General features: G+C 41.2%; 1 protein-coding gene across 10 annotated transcripts in view; it reads right to left on the bottom strand.

The window, feature by feature from the left end:
• Positions 1-20706, bottom strand: part of CALD1 (caldesmon 1) — a 227603-nt gene that overhangs the window by 54328 nt on the left and 152569 nt on the right. The window lies entirely within an intron of this gene.

Below are 20706 nucleotides of genomic sequence, written 5' to 3'. Positions count from 1 at the left end.
CACTATTTATAAATAATATACATGTAGTGCTATTTAAATGTTTATAGATTTATAAAACAGAAAAAGATATAATGACAACAAAATAGAATTTTTAAAATAAGTTTAATTTGTTAATGTTCATAAAATATTTTTTGAAAACTCTTAGTTTAACATACTGGATCAGTAGTTTGAAAATCTGTCTATAAGTTCAATTTATTTTTGATAGTTGATGTTAAATGACAACTATAACTTAATTAAAAAAACAAAAACTCCTAAAAGGTAGATACAAATAGAAAGAACACATCATTGGCTAGGCATTTTTATGCATTATACTAATAGAGTCCATCTCCCCACCAACTATGCAGTTCTTTGTGAAATTTGCCTAGGAAATTTATGTTTGTCATGTTATCAACAGTTGTTCGCTTAAAGTCAGCCAAAGCTATCTTAGTTTTACATTTTTAAATACACAGCTTCAAATCCACTGTTACGTTTTGCTTGGGAGGTTTCTTTTAATAGATTAGAAAAGGCTGGTCCCAAGGTGAGGTATGAAGACCAATAGTCTTAGGTAGGTTATATGTTTACATCATTTTAGACAAAAAAAAAGAAAGGTCACAAAACAATGGGATTATTTCCCAAATGATTTCTCTGCTGCATGAGCTTCTTCTAAAAACAGATACATCCCTCCGTCTTTGTGGAAAGCTCTCCTTCACTGGAAGGCACAGGTGATGTGCTAAGCACTATATACGCTTGCAGCATTAGTGACACCTAGAGCTCCATCTCAGACTTGCCCTGGGTTCACATGGTCAGTATTCCCTTCAGGCTGCAGTTTCTACAGAAATCCTTCTGAGTCCAGAAATCTGAATCCATTTCACAAAGGCTAGTTTACTTTAAACTAGATAGGCTATACCATCAGTAGATGCACTTACCCAGTTACAAGTAAACTGCAAGGAGTCACAGTACGGGAAAGGTCACCTCACCTCTGGGGGTGGGACTCCTGCTCTTCCTTCAAGACCAGTCACACGTGGTTGGAAATAGGAACTAAGTGAAGGTGTCAGGGCCAGAAAGCATAATAAGCATCAGTCAAGCTTCATTTCCTATTAGTTTAACTTCATTTATACCTTCTTGCCTGCTCTTCTTTCACTGCGCTCTTCCTGCCACCTAGAGGGCTCTTCTCTACCCCCCAGGGCCAGCTCAGATCTGTGTGAGTCTTACCAGACATAATGGAAGTCAACTGGAAGAAACTCCTTCTTCCCTTGAAATCTTTGCAGTTTTTCCGGATATTTTTCAATATTGCCTTATTGTTCTTTGTGTAACATCCTATCTCTCATACATCTTCGCTGGTGGCCCAACGGTAAAGAATCTGCCTGCCAAAGCAGGAGACACAGGAAATGAAGGTTCGATCCCTGGGTTGGGAAAATCCCCTGGAGAAGGAAATGGCAACCCACTCCAGTATTCTTGCCTGGAAAATCCCATGGACAGAGGAGCCTGGCAGGCTAGAGTCCATGGGGTTGAAAAGAGTTGGACACGACTGAGCACTCATGCATTTCTCTCTCTCATACTATTTCATGTTTAATGAAAGCAAGAATTATGTCTTATACATATTTTTAGACCTCTCCCCAATGTGTTTGCATAAGGCACGTATTTAGTAAGTATTTTTAGTAATAAATTCAAGAAAGGCATACAGCAAAAGACACTGAGCAATATGGCTAATTAACAACGATGAAGGCTAATTCAGTTCCCTGCATATGAGGTGAACTGCCTAAGTTCGTGTGGATTTAACTGAATCGGATATGGAAAGGACAAATAAGTCAACATGAAGCTATTTAAAAGTTTTAGTGTCAAATACAGGACAACAATGCTTCCCCAAAGGACAGATCAATGAAATGTGACTCAGTTTCATTGACTCAGGGAACAGGGAAAGGCCAACAATTCTACATGAGGCTCAGAAGTGTGTTTACTGAGAAAATTATGTTTAGAGTGATTAGAGCTTTTTCAGATGGAGATGCCACCCCCAAAGGATGTCCCAAAGGCACATGTGTGCATGAACATGCACACTCATTCAGAAGTTTTGTGAGTCTCCAAGAAGGCAGACACTCTACACTGGCTTATGAATATGAATCAGGAAATCTAGCTGTGCCCATGGCCATACTGCATCGGCCATGGGACTTGCTCTCTGACCATGAGTTCCAGCTGCTGAAGCCTAATCATTCACCTCTCAGGTTTGAACTTCAACACTATGAAGCAATGGAAGAGAGCCATATTACTTGGAACTGGGAGTGCCAGTGGCAGCTTCCAGGCTATGCCTGGAGACAGAAGAGGGTTAGCAAAAAAATGCAGGTGGTAGAACCCCAATACCTCACATTTCTCTCAAGTCCTTCCTACTAGAAGTTGGGAATAGCTACTAGTCAGAGCCATCTTGCAGTGTCTCTGTGGGTACCTGGAAAATGTAGCTCACTGATCAAAAATGCCAAAATTTTAATGCAGTTATTATAAATTTGTTTCTCATTTGAATGCTGTTTTCTCTATGTATGAGATTGTGTTGTAACTACATACAGAAATTCTCTTAGACTTTAGACTTAGACTCTGAGTTTAGGGCTGGAAAATGTATGTTTTCCTGGGTAAGAAGAACCAAATGGTTATGAACAGGAAAGATATTTGACTTTAGAATACAGGCAATAGTCAGGGACTAAAGTTAAACTGAGTCAACGAGTGTTTTCTCATTTGTTTGCAGATCCTGGCCTGCTTCAGAGGCTTGTGTGTGTGAGTGTGTGCACATGCACACCTGCCATCGGCCTGTCTCTGTTCCTGTCACAGGACTGGCCTCAGCATGGTTTGTGAGCAGAGCAGACACTCTTTGTTTTCCTGTTACTCTGGCGCATGCCTCCCCCCACTCCCATCACTCCGTCTTGCATCATTTTCCCTTATAAAATCCTTCTATCCCTCTATATTCTCTCTCCTCTCACTATCAAGCCTAGTATTGGTTTTGGCCTTTTGCAATGTGTGTGGAAAGCAAAAATACTTCAGTAGTAGGTAAACTAAGCAAATTTGAGTTAGGCAGTCCTTTAGAAATATTTTTAAGTGCTCTAGTCAAAACAGAGTCTGTAACTCATGGGATAAATCGTTAAGATAATTGAAAATAGCTAATTCCACTGTATCATGGGAAGTCTTGTCATTTGACATCTATTTTCAGAGTTAGGCTTCTAAATTAGTTTAATCTACGTTGTAGCTAACCTAAACTTACCCAGAGATGTATCTACAAAGGGCTAATGGAGTGATTTTATTTTATCTCCAGACATTTTGGGGCTTCCCTGGTGGCTCAGACAGTAAAGAATCTTCCTACAATGCAGGAGACTGGGGTTCAATCCCTGGGTTGGGAAGATCCCCTGGAGAAGTGAATGGCTACCTATTCCAGTATTCTTGCCTGGAAAATCTCATGGACAGAGGAGCCTGGTGGGCTGCAGTCCATGGGGTTGCAAAGAGTCGGACACGACTGAGCGACTAACACTTTCCAGACATCTTACCCATTTGCCCAACTGATCAAAATAACAACAACAACAACAACAACAAAAAAAAAACCCAAAAATGGAGCATTTCAATTTGGTTATTAAATGCTGAAGAATTGATGTTTTCGAACTGTGGTGTTGGAGAAGACTCTTAAGAGTCCCTTGAACTTCCAGATCAAACCAGTCAATCCTAAAGAAAATCAACTCTGAATATTCATTGGAAGGACTGATGCTGAAGCTGAAGCTCCAATACTTTGGCCACCTGATGGGAAGAACTGACTGATTGGAAAAGACCCTGATTCTGGGAAAGATTGAAGGCGGGAGGAGAAGGGGATGACAGAGGATGAGATGGTTGGATGGCATCATTGACTCAATGGACATGAGTTTGAGCAAGCTCTAGGAGTTGGTGATGGACAGGGTAGACTGGTGTGCTGAAGTCCATGGGGTTGCAAAGAGCTGGACATGACTGAGCAACTGAACAACAACAATCAAATGTCTCAGAACACTAGGTTGACTATTTTTGATCCAGACATTAGTAGCCATAATTCCCAATGACACTGTATTATGGGATTGTGCTCTCTAGGGCTACACTTTGGAACAAAGTGTCCAGTGACACTTTTCAGACCCCATTTTATTTGACCTCACAGAGGTCTTTGATGCTGTTGACCATATTTCCCTATGTGAAAATCCTATGTGCCTATCATTTATGAAATATTTTGCAGTTTCCTCTGTGTCTTCCTTAGTGCTAGTCTTATTGAACATACTTGCCCTGAGTAATCCCATTTATGTTTATAACTTGTTAGTCAATTTTTAGGTGATGATTTTCTAATCTATATTCCATATAAAGTAGAATGTAAGCTGTTCTCTTTAATTTCTAATTGAACTTTTTCTTTGATAATGAAATTTCCAGTGAAGAAGTTGAGAGTAATAAGTTATTCTGGACATCTGACTGATCATGACTTTCCCAAAATTCAAAACTTCTATCCATGGTGGTACTACACTCTCAGATCCTCTTGTTTTCAAAGATGGATTGCTTAAACATACTTTTTAAAAACTTCTTAGTCATATCATCCTATCCTTGCTGCAGATAGCAAGTTCACAGTTTCAGGATGTGAAGTTGGGTTAATATTAGAAGAAAAGTCAAATAAAGAAGCATTTATTAACTAAATTAAATATCAAGAGAGGAATAGCTTGCATAGACACAGAGAAAACATTAAAATATAACTTCATTACTTATGCCTTTAAAATGGAATCACTGTTTTTTATACTAGTTGGCAGAGAATTTCATTCCTTACATGCATGGAAAGTAAAGTTCAAACAATACCCAAATGTCTAGAAGTTGATCTGGGTTGAAAGCACAAGTCTCTACTATGAGGTTTAAAACAACTGAACTGAACTTACCAACCTGAGAAGAAACCTGTCTAACTCGTTTCATATACATGTTGTATTCTCTTTTAAAGAGGTTTCAAAACATCAGAAAGAGAGAGAGGCTGGCCCTGCCATCCAGGACCTGGACAATACAATAGAGGAGGCATTCAGAGCAGCAGTCCTCAACCTTGGCTGTACATTAGAATCACCTGGGGGAGCTTTTAAACATCTTTCTGCCTAGGCTGGTCCCCAAACCAATCAAATCAGACCCACTGTGGGTTATGATCCAGGCATTAAAGCTCCCTAAGTGGTTCTAGGTTGAGAAACACTGATTCATAATGAGTGACTGAGGAACAGTTCAGGCCAGATACAGTCACGTTAAACGGCAACGGAGAGTCATTCAAAACACAAGAGTGGAGACAGGAGTAGTGGGCAAGTAGTTTGAGATCAGAGTGGAAATAGATGGGGGCACTTGTCCTTATGATCCTAGATATTCTTTTTGTTTCTTTTATTTTTTAAAATTAGGGTACATCAATATTTGCAGGCAGCAAGTGAATGTTATGTAATATTTTTGTGCAGATAAAAATTTTAAATTTATGAAACACTGGTTAAGTATGCTGAGTGGTCTATTGCACGTTCTCTCCATGACCAAATTTGACTGAGTCTGATGCCACCTTCCTTTTGGTGGCAGCCCCTCAACCTCCATTCAGGATGAAAACTTCATCTCACTCCAAATTCCTATCTTTTCCCCCGTCGGGGATGATCTGTGTCAAGATGATACTCTTGAAGCTCAGCTCAGCTTTAAGTGAGAAAACAATTCTGAGTGCCTGTTTGACAGAATTTGAACTCTAAAAGAGAGAAAAAAAAACTAGTTCGGGAGCCAGCCAAACCAACGAGGTACCTGCCAAACCACACCTTATCCTCCTCAATCAGCAAAAATATCATCCACCGCCTGACTCCTCTTAGCTCACCAATAGGAGCTTGTTCATTCCCTTATTAGGACACTGGCAGTGGCGAGGGAGACTGCTCCTGTCTGAGGCCCAGGAGTGGCTTCCACAACATGTGCAGTTCATCAAAAACGAGCAGAGGGTAACAGGCACCGAGGGAGGGGACTGGAAAAATTAAATCCTCTCTGTATGGGAGGAGAATCCATCTTGGTAGGCCACAATTATGGTTTTGGATTAAAAAAAAATTTTTTTTTTTAAAGGCCAAACCAAAAAAACACAATCTTAATATTTTTTAAATGCAGTTTTTTTTGGAAGGGTGTTTTTGAAACTTAGAAATGCAGGCAAGGAAATTTTAAGTTGAATGCTTCCAGGGAGTTGCATATGTATAATCAGTGAGTACCTGGTCTTAACCTAAAGAAGGGCTAGGCTTAGATGGCCTGTCCCAGTTCTAAAGCATATACCTGAACCTAGAGGTGTTATTTGCATCTTTGGTTTTGAACCTGAAGCAAAATAAAAGCCCTGACTCCTCTTCTGTCTTTCTACTTCTCACCTGGCTACAAAGGTTCCCCTATCCATGCTCTGACCCTTGTCCTAGCTAACCACTTTCTTCCTTTTTTCACAGTGTTCCACCACTTAAAACAGGTTTTTTTTTTTTTTCTAGGACTTTGGTGCAACTGGGAGCAGCTTCCAAGTCAAAATGAGATGCTGCCCTGTTATGATTTGTGTCAGCAGGGCTGTCCTGTCAATCCTATCCTGTTTAGTAGCTGAGCTGTTTTCAGAGCCAACTCAGAAACTCAGATCCATCCACACAATTCTAACTTTAACTAGAGTTTATAAAACACTTCCAGCATGTACATGCTCTCAACAGTGAGGCAGACACTGCTACCATCCTTGTTCGGCCACTGAGGAAATAGGCTCAGCGAAGATGAGTAACTTATGTTCCGAGTCAGGACATCATTCTAATTTTGGACTATTCTGATGCTCTCTTCCATCTCAAAGATGTCATTGAATTGTGGTGTTCTGCTCAGATGGAGCTCTGAAGCCTACCACAGAGATTTTAGGTCCTCAAGCTCCCCTAGGGACTTTTTTTAAAAAGTGCTTTCACCCCCAGGAGACTGGAGGTGGCTCCAAGAGTCACCTTGCCCTCTGGGTGCTGTAGCCAACAACTCATTCCGCTAAATTTGACTCCGTGTTAAAGTTTTAAGTTCAATGGCTAATGATCCAAACACAATAGCCATTATCCATTTGAAATAATAACATTGGTGATAAAAAAAAAGAGGAATGTACAAGACCAGCCAAACTTGACTTTGAATGAATGAAGCAAACAATTTTTTTTAAAACAAATTGTTTAAAAAAAATGAGGGGGATTATTCAGTGGTGATATATAACTCCCACTTGAACAGTACAGGAAGACCTCAGCGATACTGCAGTTTCAGTTCCAGACCACGGCAATAAAGCAAATATCACAATAAAGCAAGTCACACAAATTCTGTGGTTTCCCAGTGCACATAAAAGTTATGTTATATTATATTGCAGTATATTAAGTGTGCAATAGCACCATGTCTAAAAAACAATTTATATACCTTAATTAAAAATACCTTATTGCTAAAAATACCAAAAATTATGATAGTAATATCAAAGATGAGAAGAGTTGACTCATTGAAAAAGACCCTGATGCTGGGAAAGTTTGAAGGCAAAAGGAGAAGGGGGAGGCAGAGGATGTAATGGTTAGATAGCATTACCAACTCAATGGATATGAACTTGAGCAAACTCTGGCAGACAATGGAGGACTCTGGCATGCTCCATCCTACGAGGTCACAGAGTCGGACACGATTTAACAACTGAACAACAATAACAAAGATCACTGATCACAGATCTCCATAACAAATACAGTGATAATGAAAAAGTTCGAAATATGGCAAGAATCACCAAAGTGTGACGCAGAGAAACAAAGAGAGCAAATGCTGTTGATTAAATGGCATCAATAGACTTGCTCAACGCAGTGTTGACATAAACCTTCAATTTGTAAAAAACGCAGTATCTGTGAAGCTCAATTAAGTGAGATCTGCCTGTACTAACTAGGTGTCGGGCAATGCACAGGGTGCATCTCATCTATCCCTTACAACAGCACTGAACACACACAACAGTTACTATTTACAGATGAGAGGAACAAACCTGGCACAGAGAAGTCAAGTCACTTGCCCAGGCTTATACCTGTAGGACCTTAGCTTGCGTGTCTGGCCGACCCCAAAGTCTGGGCTCTTTGCACAACTATGACATAGCTTGTCTCTTTCGTTTCAGGTCTCAGTTCTTTGACTTTGACAGAGCAGGACTGAGAAGTTCAGATATGGAAAAGGTCAAAATTATTCAAAGCGTTTATTTTCTTTTAAATAGCATAAGAAAGCCATGTGATGATTAATGGCACAGCTCTCCCACCAAGGGGAAAAGGAACACTCACTGTCTCTTTGTAGGGTCCTTAAAGCAATCTGTAGTCCCCTGGGTGGGTTGTTTAAGGTAAAGAGTCATGAAAGATCAAAGACCCTCACCAGACCACTTGTCTCACCCCATCCAGCCCTGCTCCACCAGGAGGAGAAGCTTGCTCATCAGGCAGGATCTGATGTCATATTACAAATGCTGCCAGATTCTCCCACTCAAAGACCAGAGCTTAGAGCTGTGAAAGTACGGGCCTGGAATAACATCTGTGTTAGCTGGAGAAAGGAGGGAGCCGCTGGGAGTCAGCCAGGAGGCAGGAGCCAGGCATTACACACCCACACAGGGAGGAAGAGGGCTAGTGAATCAACCTCTTTGGCCTCATTTTCCTCATCTGTAAAATGGACATGAGTTTGAGCAAGCTCTGGGCGTTAGTGATGGACAGGGAAGCCTGGCGTGCTGCAGTCCATGGGGTTGCCGAAGTCAGACATGACTGAGCAACTGAACTGACTGAAAATGGAGATAATGGCACTCGACGTGTCATGCTGTTGAAGAATTAAATAAACCCATATTTGTAATGTACTAGCACAAGGCTTGGCATGTTTTAAGTACTGTATGAGTTCTAACTATTATTGTTATTATTTATTCTTACTATTATTTTACCATCCTTCTCTTCCTCCTCTTCATTATCATATAGAAAATAGGTTCTGTGCTTATGTCTTCCAGGGCATGCTGCTGTTTCTAAGCATGAAGGGGAGAACTGGGCAGGAAGATTTCTCTAACTCAAGGATCTTAAACTCCTTTTCACTGAGAATATGAACACCAGAGAAGGCTTAGAAATGCAGAACAAACGTAGGGAAATATTCTTTTGTTGGTATTCCTTTATTCCTTCTCTGTTGACTACCTTGTCTCTGTGGTTTTTTTTTTTTTGAGGGGTGGAGTGTGAAGAGGAAGAGTAGGGGCTAAAAATGTGCAATAAGTGGAATGCCTTTTATCTCTCATTTTCTCTGTCTCTCTTTTAGTCCCCATGTCACTTGTCGTTAAAATGTAAAATTTATCATCAGACAGCTTTATCTTCCCATACCAGAAAATGCATGCATGCCAGTAGAAGAGGATAATCCCCTTTTCTATTATTCTTTGGGGCTGGTTTAACACCCAAACTTGGTGGAGAACTGATGGTTCAGAACTCTACACATAGAGGTTGGTTCTGAGTGTCACTGGAATGGCTTTAGACAGATGGCCTGACACTGCCCCCATATCCTTCAGTCAGCTGGCATTTTAATTGTACTAGAAAGTTATCCCACTTACTGCTTATGAATTAAACTATGCAATGTCATGTTAAAGTATTTTAAATCTCTCAGAATCTGTAATGGGTTGAAGTGTGTCCTCTCTAAAAATGATAGGTTGGGGGCTTTCCTAGTGGCTCAGTGGTAAAGAATTCACCTGCCAATGCAAGAGACACAGGTTCTGTCCCTGATCTGGGAGAGATAGAACATGTCTCGGAGAAGATCCCACATGCCTTGGAGCAATTAAGTCCATGCGCCACAACTATTGAGTCTGTAGAGCCGAAGATCCACAATTACTGAGCCCACGTGCTGCAACTACTGAAGTTTGAGCACCTAGAGCCCATGCTCCGTGAGGAGAGAAGCTGCCACAATGAGAAGTCTATGCACCTCAACTAGAGGGTAGCCCCCTGTTTACCACAACTAGAGAAAGCCTGTGCAGCAGCCAAGACCAAGCACAGCCAATAATAAGCAAATAAAAAATAAAATTATGAAAAAATAAAATGATAGGTTGGTTGGTGACCTAACTCCCAGAACCTCAGAAGGTGATCTTATTTGGAAATAAGGCCTTTACAGAGGTAATCAAGTTATGATGGTCATATGGTGGGCCCTCATCCAATAGGACTGGAGTCCTTATAAAAACGAAGAAAATTGGACACAGAAAGAGACATGCATGGAAGGTAGACTATGTGAAGAAACAGAGAGAATGTCAGAGGAAGGCAGAGGACTGGAGTGATATATCTACATGCCAAGGACAGTCAAAGATGACCAGCAGACCAAGAGAAGCTGGGAGAGAGGCCTGGGACAGATTCTCCCTCATGGCCCTCTGAAGGGAACAACACTGCCTGTTGGTTTAATGTATGTAGTATGTTGGTTTAAAGTATGTAGTGCTTTGTTAACGCAGCTCAAGGAAACTAAGACAGTCCTCAGTTTAAGGATCGAATGTTTCTGCTGAAGCTCCAATACTTTGGCCACCTGATGTAAAGAGCCTACTCACTGGAAAAGACCCTGATGCTGCAAAAGACTGAATGAAAAAGGAGAAGGGGGCAACAGAGGATGAGATGGTTAGATGGCATCTCTGACTCAATGGACATGAATTTAAACAAACTCCAGGAGATAGTGGAGGGCAGAGGAGCCTGATGTGTTTCAGCCCATGGGGTTGCAAAGAGTCAGACACTACTTAGCGACTGAACAACAACGTGGTTCTACTTTGCTAATTTTTCTCAACAATTACAAGCACCTTCTACTGTTTATTTAGGCGTGTGGTTCATTACATTGAATTAGTAGCCCATCTAATTTATGAAGTTGCCTTCCACTGTAACTTATAATTTTATTTCCTCATATGCTCAGCTCTCATCTTTGCTGTGCTCCTTTTGCTCCTCTGGTGTCTGAGGGTCTTGGTTTAAGATTTACCTGTCGCTCTAGGTGGACTCATAAAACTAGCCTTCTTAAGCTCCTGGATGGAGGGAATGTTTTACAGGGTCTCCCTTCCAGCCTGCAAGTCTTCAGATCTGAGAGAGACAGACTTATAATGCTTCCCTGGGTCAAACTGAATGTGTAATTAAGGTCAGAAGTTTAAAAATGTATACAAGGGAGGGAGAATAAGTGGAAAGTAAATCTTTCCCATGATACTAACTTGTACAGGCCTGGCATGGTTCAACTGATGACTTCAAGGCTGTTTCCCTTGGGGTGAGAAGAGGCTATGCTATACATACATACTTCTTGGGTGCCTTTCGCTCACAAAGCCCCATAATGCTTGAGCCTAAGGAGCTTTTGTCCTTTCGTGATCAGGAAGTACCTGTGTGCGTGCCTGCTAAGCTGCTTCTGTCGTGTCCAACTCTATGCAACCCCATGGACTGCAGCCCACCAGGCTCCCCTGTCCATGGGATTCTCCAGGCAAGAATACTGGAGTAGGTTGCCATGCCCTCCTCCAGAGGATCTTCCCAACCCAGGGATTGAACCCACTTCTCCTGCACTGCAGGTGGATTCTTTACCCACTGAGCCACCTGGGAATCCCCCCAGAAATATCTACTACTCAGCAAACTCACATCAGAATACCATTTCCACATTAGGTATCTCCAGGGTACAGAAGGTTTGCTCAATTTGTGGAGACCTCAGCAAACTTTAAAATGTAGAGGTAAGGCCTTTGTTGCATTTAATTCTAGGAACTCTGTGTACCCACATAATTATGTAGGGTCTAACTGTATTGTCTCCAAAAATGTATTGAAATCCTAGCCTCCAGTACCCAGGATATGACTTTATTTGTAATTAAGATGTAATCAAGTTAAGATAAGGTCATTAGGGTGAACTCCAATCCACAATGACTGGAGTTCTTATAAAAAGGAGAAATTTAGGCACAGAGACAGACAGAGGGAAGATGATGTGAAGAGAAATAGGGAGAACGTCATGAGAAGTAATGGAAAAATTGGAGCTATCCTGCCACAAACCAAGGCCCAGCTGGGGCCACCAGCATCCAGAGAAGGCAAGGAAGAATCTTCCCCTCTAGGATTCAGGGGGCGCATAGTCCTGTAGACACCTTGACATCAGGCTTCTAGCCTCTAAAACTGAGAGAGACAATGAGTTTCTGTGGTTCTAAGCCACCTAGTGTGTGGTACTGCTATGTGAGACCTAGGAAACTAATAACGACCCATCACAGTCATGCACAGTTCTGTGAATACAGTAAATCCCCTACATACGACAAGTTCTGTTCCGACGGGGCATTTGTAAGTCCAACAAAGTTAGCCTAGGTACCCAACTATCATAATTGGCTATATAGTACTGTACTGTAATAGTATACTTTTCACATACATAATACATAAAAAAAAAAAACCCACAAAAAATACACCATTTTTAATCCTACAGAACATTACCTTGAAAAGTATAGTAGTAAGCTAATATATAGAGGCTGGCATTGAGTGAACAGGCAAGAAGAGTTACTGAGTGGAGGAGGGAGTGGTGGTGGGAGATGGTAGAGCTGAAGGACTCCAAGGAGACGGAGGGCAAGCTCCAATTTCATGCATGCCTGATGATGACGGAATGCACGTTCGAATCTTTGAAAGTTCACTACTTGAAGATTCATGTGTAGGGGGCTTACTGTACCAGGAAGCTACCTCAGACTCATTCCCTTAGGCATCCAGTTAATGCCAGTAATTATTACTGTCTATCACCCCACACACATCTTTTTCAGCTAAGTGCCAGGCACCATGCTAACCACTTTACATATCTTTTCCTCATTTTATAGACAAATAAACTGAAAAAACTCAGTGAGATTAGGTAATCAGCTCAAGGGCACATAGTTAATAAAATGATGCAACTAGGATTTGAGTCCAGCTCCCAACTTTATCTGCCTTTTTTCAAAGTTAATATTCTTAATTTATATTCCCCTTCTCTATCGAGCTTACTTAGAGATTGGTGGCATCCAAGTTTTGGCAAACAAATCCCTACTTCTTACTATGTCCTCCTTCACAATGTGTCTGGTTTAGGCCAGTTTTGGAAAGTAGTAATTTTATATTTTGCCCCCAAGCCTAATTTTAGCAAGTTTCTTTTAACTTGTCAAAGTATTGCCGTATGGGTTATAATTTTTAAGTAGGAAGTACATGGAACAACTAAAATCTGATGAGGAGCTCGTCTGATTTTTTAAAAATAGATGGATTTTTTGAACACATGTCAATCACAAACTGAATTCACCTGGCTTTTACCCCAGCATCTTACACCCCAGTAGTTTTGCTGGTGTAAGATACCAAGCCATTTCTCTTCTAGGGTCTGCAGGAAAAGAAGAACTCTTATGGAAGAGGAAGGTGGAAAATTTAACACTGATTGATTATCTGCTGTGGTTTATACACCTTCACGTAACTAATTCCTTTAATTTTCACTAAACCTGCAAGACAGATACTATACCTTTCTTCCCCTCCACCCGCTCCGCCCCATATATGAAGAAACTTAGGCCCACTGAAATTAAGAGACCTGCTCAATCACACACTTATCAAAGATCAAAGTCCAAACACAGATGTGGAAGTCAGGATACCTGGCTCTAGTTTTCACCTGCCAATAATGTGCCCATTTAGTGCTTTGAAAGGTGGGTCTCGTCAGTAGAAAGAGTGCTGAGACCTTTTCCCCAGCCACTAGTGCTGTTTCACTCTGGAAAGACCACCTGAGAAATAGCAGAGGTGAGCAATCAGCTCCTCTTTAAAGACATCTCTTCTGCACAGGCCACCTGGGACCTTAAATTTACTCTTAGTAAAAAGTTGTGTGAACACCATTATTTTCAATTCAATTCTTAGACATATCATATTAATTCATTAAGTGGCTATGGGAATTACACAAAAGCTATAAATATCATGAAACCATATTAAAGGTAGGTTGAAAAAATTACTTAAATTTTTTGTATTTCATGTACCCTTCTCTGGAAACTATGCAAGATAATTTTGAACTGTGGCCTTTGGTGGGGTATCACTGATCTGGGCAAGAATGCTTTCACTCTTCAGAGGGCAAAAGTGGCTAATTATCTTGGGGTGAGTATAGTCTTTACGTTATTATATTGTAATTTTATCTCTTCCGGGTGGCTCAGTTGGTAAAGAATCTGTCTGCGATGCAGGAGGCCTGGGTTCGATCCCTGGGTTGGGAAGATCCCCTGGAGAAGGGCATGGCAACACACTCCAGTATTCTTGCCTGGAGAATCCCCATGGACAGAGGAACCTGGCAGGCTACAGTCCATGGGGTCACAAAGAGTCGGACATGACTGAGTGCCTAAGGACATATTATCTCTGTTGCTTATAAAGAGCAAGGTATAGTGACTTACAGAATTGAGTTCTAGAAAAGGTGAGTGCTATTCCTTCTAACTATCAGAAGGAAGTCATGGAAAGAAAAGACAGAGCTAGCCTGGAAGAGCCTGTCTAGTATGGGTTAGACTCTCAACAGGAATTCATTAGTATAGAAAATACCAGCCTAAAATACCAGGCCCTAAATAGCAATATGCAGAGACTACTTTGTCAACAAAGGCTATTGTTTTTCCAGTGGTCATGTATGGATGTGAGAGTTGGACTATAAAGAAAGCTGAGCGGGAAAAATTGATGCTTTTGAAATGTGGTGTTGGAGAAGACTCTTGAGAGTCCCTTGGACTGCAAGGAGATCCAACCAGTCCATCCTAAAGGAGATCAGTCCTGGGTGTTCATTGGTAAGACTGATGTTGAAGCTGAAACTCCAATACTTTGGCCACCTGATGTGAAGAGCTGACTCATTTGAAAAAACCCTGATGCTGGGAAAGATTGAGGGCAGGAGGAGAAGGGGATGACAGAGGATGAGATGGTTGGATGGCATCACCACCTCAATGGACATGGGTTTGGGTGGACTCTGGGAGTTGGTGATAGACAGGGAGGCCTGGTGTGCTGCAGTTCATGGGGTTGCAAAGAGTCAGACAAGACTGAGCGACTGAACTGAAATAGCAATATCAAGATGTAAGAAGCATTCTAATCAATGTCTGCAGGAGATGAGGTTTACAATAAAGGTTATAAAGAAAAAGTGAACAATCAGTGAGAAAAGTACCATATTTTCTTTAGAAATGTATTGTTTTAAACCGTTCTTAATAAAGCTATCGCCTTTACTTTTATTTACTTTTATTTAATGTCAGTTGTTTTTAATAAAAAGCAGTCTTAATAGCAGTGGAAATGAATGTTTATCAATGCAGTGGGCCAGAGCAGATACTATCAGGCAAAGCATACTCCTTCACAAATTGGCTCAGAAGTTAAAAACCCATCGACCACCTAGTTGCTTCCTTGATTTTACAACCGGAAAAAGTATTTAAGGGCAGAGGAAAGAGGATGACCTGGCTGAGCTTCTTAAATACAAACCTAGTTACAACATCCCAAATAAATGTCACTCTGAGATTTTCATTTGTGAAGTTGCATAATATTATAGCCCATGCAAGGATCTTTCCACAACTCTATAAAGAACAAATGGTCTCTCCAAATTGCTCCTCTGATATTAAATTTTAATTGGGAAAAATAAGGCTATTTCATAATAACTTGTATTTGTTTAATACTTAGCTTTTTTTCCATATACTTTGACACACATCACTGTACTGGATGCTCTTACCACCCTGAAAGTTACACGGAGCAGACATGAGCACTTCTATCTTAAGCTGCATTGCAGCAAGATGAAGTGGCTTCCTGGAGATCACAGGGCTTATTGCTGAAGGAGTTAGACCAGAATCAAGACCCTCTGATTCCCACTTGAAAAGCCTCTCTTTAAGTATCTAGGCTGATCTCTGAAACAGGCAGCTAGCAGGGTCAGGGTTATCAAGATTATGTAATATGTTCAGTGGCTTTCAAAATTCACTTTACAGCTTCTGAAATCTACTCAGTAGGTTTTGACTAGCATTTTTTAATGAAATATAGACTAAAGAAAATATCAGAGGGCAAGAAACTATATCACTATATCAGAAATATCTGTATTTTCAGGTTATTGCAGCATTGCTCACAATAGCCAAGGTATGGAAACAACCTAAGTGTTCATCAGTGGATGAATGGGGATCCATATACATGTGTATATAAATATATATATAATATGGAATATGATAACATATATAATATACATAGTAATGTGGAATCTTACTCAGCCTTTAAAAAGAAGGACACCTGAAACTAATACAACATTGTACATCAATTATAGGCCACCAAAACTTATTTTTTTTTAAAAAAAAAAAGAAGGAAAAAAAAAGAGGGAAAAAAACAAAAAATAAAAAAGTAAAAAAAGAAGGAAATTCTGCCATTTACAACAACATGAATGAATACGGAGAGCACTGCGCTGAGATAAGCCAGACAGAGAAACACAAATACTGCGTGCTATCACTTATATGTGGAATTTGGATAAAAGAGTTAAACTAAAATAGTGATTGCCAAGGGCTAGAGGCTAGGGGAAATGGGGAGAGGCTGGTAAAAGGCTCTAAACTTTTAGTGATAAGGTGAATCAAATCTTAGGATCCAATGGATAACATAGTGACTATAGTTAATAATATAGTGTTGTCAACTGAAATATACAAAAAGAGTGGAACTTAAGTGTTCTCACCAAAAAAGGAAAGAAAGGTAAATATGATAGGTGATGAATATGTTAATTAACTTAACTCTGGGACTTCTTTCACAATGTACAGATCTATAGATCGTCATATAGTACATTTTAAATATATTATAAGCTTATTTGTCAATTAGGCTTTAATAATTGACCTGGAGAAGGGCATGGCAATCCACTCCAGTATTCTTGCCTGGAGAATCCTGTGGACGTATTATAATAATCTTATTTGTCAATCATACTGTAATAAAGCTGGAAAAAATCAGTAGTACAACTCGAAAAAAGAAAATATCAGAGGGCATAGTACATAGCAAGAGTGAGCACTATTTTGTGAAATATTTGTTTCAAAGAGATATATGTGTGTATATATGCTTAGTCAGTTCAGTTGTGTCTGACTCTTTGCGACCCCATGGAATGCAGCAGCCCAGGCTTCCCTGTCCTTCACCATCTCCCGCAGTTTGCTTAAACTCATGTCCATTGAGTCGCTGACATACTGAGTCACAAGATAAACTTAAGTTTATTATATTTAAATTTATATTCAGGTATAATAGAAACCCTCCTTTCAGAGGGTCAGAGGGAAAGAGAAAACAGGGGAACACTGATGCAGCTAGCACTGGTTAGGTGTCTGTGCTGTTCTGACGGCAGCCCCCTGGTGGACCGGGAGGTGGGTGTGGGACCAGAACAGAGGAGCATTCCTGCAGTGGGCGGGAGGTTAAAAGACCAGATAATCTTGAAGCCAGAGCCTGGGCTTTGTTCTTTTTTATGTTCTTAGTGCCTAGTCCCAGCAGCACTAACTGGCACAGGAAACCCTCAATGAATATTTGTTGAATGAATGCATGGAAATGAGTGAGGTTTACAGATTTTTAAAGGCTCCTCTTAAAAACTCAATTAGGCTTGGAAATGAATTCAGGCAGTCCTACATTTATGAAAAGCTTGTTTCCAAAACCTTAATTTGCAAATTGGTTTTTGGAACTTCAAACATTATTATACATGGCAGTTGGGATCTCGGGCCAGCCCACAGCCACCTTTTAAAACCCAGGATATATCTGAAGCTAGTACTGAGAACTGAAACTGCATTTCTACGGGGGAAAAAGCATCCTCACTGGTCCAGTTAGGAATGCCGGAGGCAAATTAGCCTCCAGATGGCAGAGAAACACCTCCCCAGCCCCCATTCCTCTAGCCTCAGCTAGCCCTCCCATTTTGGGGGAACTGGGGAGGCGGGTGTGAGAAGCAGTAGGAAGTGAGGGCTCATGTCAAGGATAGAAATAAGGTCAAAGATAAGCAGAGGGAAAGAGAAGTGAGCAATGCAAATTGCATCAACCCGGTGGGAAAGAAAGGCCTGTGGCCACCACGCACCCCGTCAGTGTGCTTGTGGCCAGGTGGCTAGGAAGACACATATGCAGAAAGTCGAGGCCATTTCAATGAAGATTTGGTATAGTCACCATTCCAGCAGAAACTCAGCAATATCGTTTATAGAGTACCCCATACTGGCAAAGCATAACTGCCCGTTTCTCTGCCATTCTTTCTTATTTTTTATCCACTAACAGAAAGTGGTAATTTTACCCTTAACCAGATAAGAGGTCTAGTGAAGTCAATCATTTAAAGCCAAACTTTGAACCCCAAAGTGAACAAAAATGGCCGGTTTGGTATACAAATCAACAGTCACAAAATGTACATGCCCTTTACTTGGTAAGAGAGAAGGCGCCTGAGTGCTCCTCTGCCCAGACTGCTGACTATTTCCTTAAACAGTTGTCACAGACGGGGTTTCCTCATAGTCTTGGCTACTGTGAACAGTGAGTGGAATAACTAGAACTGGATACACTTATTTCCCTGTCATGTTTATAACTTAGTTTCTTCAGAAAACTGTGGCATGAACTAAAAAAATTTCCTATGTTTCTTTGGTATCATGGTTTAAAAATTTATATATACCCTTCTACATTTGTTACAAAATGACAAAAGTATGGCTATTTACAGGAAACCCCATATCTTGACTCAAGAAGATTTCACCCAGGCTTTGGGAAAATGAGAAAGTAAGTGGTGAAAATATTAGACTGTGAGTGACAGAATCTCTCGATAATCATACCAGGAACAAATTAAACAGCACCTTGAAAGCTATAAAGAACTGAAAAACCATTCACAACTGCCCCTGAGAATCACACGACCCTGGGTAGGTCTTGGCACTTAGGAATCTTAATGTACCTCATAAAAGAAATACTTCCAATCTTGCTCCATAGGTGATGAAACTGAGATAAATTATCTGATGCAAATGCAAAGGAATTTAGAAATCATTTTGTTGGGCATCTGTTTTGGCATTTAACCTAAAACTTCTTCCAAAGCAGAAGGTCCAGAAGCGCTGGTGTGTTCAAATGACTCCAGTGAAAAGTGTGAACTTAGATGAACTGAGTTTGATTTACCCAATAATGGGAAAGTTAAAGAGTATTTTTTGACCACGGGCACCATGCTGGAAGCTGAAGGTCCAAAGAGTCACAATAGTTCCTACCCTCAAGTGAATTACCATTTATTGCAAGAGGACAGGCATGCTCACCACTATCTTTAGTTTAAAGCTAATAATAGAAGGATGGACAATGAAGGTTAGTGGTGCGGAGAGAAAAGAGGAGCGGAGGAAGCCTTGTGGAGAAAGGCAGCATTTGATGAGGGCCCTGAAGGACAGGAATGGAGTCAGGAGCACTTGAGATAGAGCCGCACGTCCCTACTGTACTCTCCAATCACCCCCCCACCCACCCATTGTCTCTACCTCCCACCAGACTCCCCATCTCTTCCCTATCCCACTGCACCCTACTCACTCCACCAGAACTTCCTTGGAATCCTTGGTCTCCATAGAACACTTCAGAAGCCCCAATCTTGTTCAATTCCTCCATTTTGGAGGGGAAACTGAGGTTTGTAGAGTGTTCTCCACATAAGATATAGAGTGAGCCAAGGAATGGAGGTGACTTTTATGTGAGGAGTTTGGGGAGCAGCGAGTAATCTGATTTGGCTAGAGCAGGGGGCGGTCAGAATGGGAAGGGATACAAGAGGCAGATCGGGAGAACTTTGAATGCCATGTAGAGGACAGTGAGCTCTATCTTCAAGGGTGAGGGGTGGGAGGGCCGGAGGAGACACGGTCAGAAAGGGGACAGAGACTGAAGCTGGAACCAGATAGGAGGCAATTAGAATTGTCCAGGTGTGTGTGTGGGGGGTGGGTGGGCAGAACTGCTGAAATTCAGGAAAGACAGAGTGAGTAGATAAGAGTGAGCGAGATATGGAGAAAGTAAACTGATAGAAGCATGGGCATGATAAAGTGGGAAGAGTCAGGACCAGGAATTCACAGTCACACACACACACACACACACACCCAAGATTGGACTCTTTGCCCTGCATTCCAGGCTCTGCTGTTGATCAGTTGTGAATACTGGGCCAGCCCTTTACCCCATGTTCCTCAGTTTCCTCGTTGGAAATTGAGCCATTGAACACAATCGGGGGTTTCTCAAATTCCATGGACACCTAGGATTCCAAGGAAGTTTTGGTGGAGTGGGTAGAGTGGGGTGGGGTAGATAAGGATGGGGAGTGGGGGGGATGAGCAATGGGGACTGCAGCGGTGAAGAGAAGCTCTAGATCCAAAACCACCCATTTAATCAGAACATCTCCTTTATGTAACAGAATTCCTCATAACAGTAAATTTGTTAAAAAAAAAACACCCCCAACCAGTCTGATAGCCATACAGATAACCTTCTGACACCCCTTTTCGCTCTCACACTTGAGCGATCACACTCAAAGGAACTGGTTATCCAAGAGATCTGCCAATGCAATGGACGTGGGTCTCATTTTTAGGATTCTGTTGAGTTCCTGTTTATTTGATGAACTGTTGCACAAATGCTGGAACGACTGGAACAACAATTGTCATGCTGAATCGATGCCAAAACTTTCAAAAATGGGACAGATTTACTGAAAGGCCATCTGGTGTTCTTACTCTTGTGCGGTACCTTTTCCCAAGACCCAGAGAGTTTTCCAAACCTCATAAACGCCAGCGTGAAAAGGGCCCTTGCCTGCAAGTACAAAGACACTGGCTTCCCCACTATTGACTGCTGTCTGGCTTTGGGTGAGAGGAGTTGCCCCTTGGGGTTCCAGTTTCTCAGT

The sequence above is a fragment of the Cervus canadensis genome, chromosome 3 (genome assembly GCF_019320065.1).
Source record: "Cervus canadensis isolate Bull #8, Minnesota chromosome 3, ASM1932006v1, whole genome shotgun sequence".
NCBI classification, from domain to species: Eukaryota; Metazoa; Chordata; class Mammalia; order Artiodactyla; family Cervidae; genus Cervus; species Cervus canadensis.
This window is presented reverse-complemented; position numbering and strand designations above follow the sequence as displayed.